The 2,500-nt window shown below is 39.0% G+C and overlaps 1 protein-coding gene across 1 annotated transcript in view; it reads left to right on the forward strand.

Annotated features, from left to right (window-relative positions):
• LOC138968465 (CD109 antigen-like) overlaps nucleotides 1-653 on the forward strand; it is a 149,014-nt gene extending 148,361 nt beyond the window's left edge. Inside the window, exon 36 of the mRNA XM_070341038.1 lies at nucleotides 1-653. This exon is cut by the window's left edge and continues 111 nt beyond it. The gene's annotated coding sequence lies outside the window, so the exon portion shown is untranslated.
• Nucleotides 654-2,500: the final 1,847 nt, after the last annotated feature.

Raw genomic sequence — 2,500 nt, forward strand, 5'->3', positions numbered from 1 at the left:
CTTTCAATAATTCAGTAGAATTGCATTTTTGTCAATATTTCAATATGTTTTTATTCGACCAAATTAAAAGCGAAGTAATTTTGAGACATAATGTCATTTCAATGGAATAATAGTGCGGTCATGATTGTAGACAGTGCGCTTAAGCAACCAGTTGCTTACCTTGTCTGCTGGAGTTTTCTATCTTCCGGACTCCTGTGTTTTCGTCCAACGTTAAGGTATAGGCAATAAAGTTGTCCACAACCACATCATCTGCTCCATGCTCCTTAAGAATACACTGTTTTGTTTTAATGAATAATTCGACTTCAACTTTCACCTCAAAGCAGTTAGATTTTTCATTCCAGTCCAAGAAGAGGGAAAAAAACAGAACGGTAAGGAATTGGAATGTTTTAATTTTTAACAAAACAGGATAATCCCTTTGGTAGTCGTTTTGTTTTTGCTTTGTAATGGTATGTTTGTTAAAACTTAAAACGTTCCAGTACATTACCATTCTTGTCTTTTGACTGTCGACTTTCACTATTTGTACTGCCGTTTCAAAATACCTTGCTCTATGCACATACCTCCGTAGCTGTCACATGTAAAAGCTTCCAATAATAAACACTTTGATTGATCCAATTGCTCGTAAAGAAACAAAACAATAAATTCTCTGCATTGAATTCTCACTGTTCTTGTTCTGTGCACGATCACATTGTGTCTATCCGTCTCTATACGTCCATGTGTATTCGTGTGGTGTACATGTCCCTGTGTGTAGACTCTTTCTAAATCTCCCTATTTGTGTTTCCGTCTCCGTCTTTCTCTCCCCTGCCCCCTCTCTCTTGCCTTGTTTGTGACTGTGTGCGCGCGTGAGTGTGTTTGTGTGTGTGTTAGAGGGAGAGAGAGAGAGAGCGCGCAAATAGATATGCATCGGACGGGACCGTCATGTTACATTATCATTGATCTGTTGTGTGCCAGTGGAGGGCGATAACTGAGGTAAGCTTGCAGCGGACTCACTGTGGATATATATAGCGGCTGCCTCCCTTCCTTGGACTCGTTCTTGTGCGAGTGCCTTGCACTTCTTGTCTATGTCTGTGTGTGTCAATGTGTTTGTGTGTCTGTCTGTCTGTCTGACTGCGTGTCCGTGTGTCTGAGTGTGCTTGTGTTTTTTTGGAGTGTGTGTATGTGTGGAGAGAGAAAGTATGTGTGAATGCGTGTGTGATTGTTTGTGTGTGTGAGAAGCATGCATTTAGTTTTATTTGGGTTCAGTGACATATGGTTTAATTCTGACCATTCCAGCAATCGATCAATGTTTTCTTGGAGGACTAGAATGAATTTTAGTATCATCTGCAAATCGTTCACACATACATTTAACAAATAATGGCAGGTCATTAATATAGATAGAAAATAGTAAAGGACCAAGAATAGAACCTTGTGGAACTCCAAACCTTACTGTTTGTTTACAAGAGTATGATTGATTCAAATAAGTACTTTGCTGTCTGCCTCTGACAGGAAAGATTTTAAAATGTTAACAAAATCAGTTGCCAATCCATAAATCTCAAGCTTTTTGATAAGGAGTTTATGGTCAATTAGGTCAAAAGCTTCAGCAAAGTCAAGAAATAGAGCAGCACAGAACTGGTTATTATTAATGTTGTTTAGCCATTGGTCAACTAAGCTGATCAGCGCTGTTTGACATGAGTGTTTTTGCCTAAAACCTGATTGCTTATTATGTATCAATTTGTTGTTCTCAAAGTGCAAAAGAATGTGCTTATTGATATGTTTTTTCAAGAGGCTTTGAAAGGATTGATAGAATTGATATTGGTCTGTAATTTGAAGGATGTGTAGTATCTCCCGATTTAAAAAGAGGAATCACTTCAGCCTGTTTGAATTTACTAGGAAAACAGCATTGGTCGATACATATGTTATAAATGAAAGTCAATGTATCCGTGATTATTGGAGCTATGACTTTCATTTATAACATATGTATCGACCAATGCTGTTTTCTACGGCACGGTTGGCCTAGTGGTAAGGCGTCCACCCCGTGATCGGGAGGTCGTGGGTTCGAACCCCGGCCGGGTCATACCTAAGACTTTAAAATTGGCAATCTAGTGGCTGCTCCGCCTGGCGTCTGGCATTATGGGGTTAGTGCTAGGACTGGTTGGTCCGGTGTCAGAATAATGTGACTGGGTGAGACATGAAGCCTGTGCTGTGACTTCTGTCTTGTGTGTGGCGCACGTTATAAATTATGTCAAAGCAGCACCGCCCTGATATGGCCCTTCGTGGTCGGCTGGGCGTTAAGCAAACAAACAAACAAAATGCTCAGTTTTCTCTAGTAGAGAGAGGGAGAGATCAAATCAAATCAAATCAAATTAAATTTTATTTTACGAGGGTTGTGGCATAAGCAATATAAACGAGCTTCTTTTCAATCAGCCCTCGCCCAGAGAGGGACTATTCTAATCTTAAATACATATATATATATATATATATATATATATATATATATATATATATATACAAACGTAAAACAATT

This window comes from Littorina saxatilis, linkage group LG6 (genome assembly GCF_037325665.1).
Source record: "Littorina saxatilis isolate snail1 linkage group LG6, US_GU_Lsax_2.0, whole genome shotgun sequence".
Classification (NCBI taxonomy): domain Eukaryota; kingdom Metazoa; phylum Mollusca; class Gastropoda; order Littorinimorpha; family Littorinidae; genus Littorina; species Littorina saxatilis.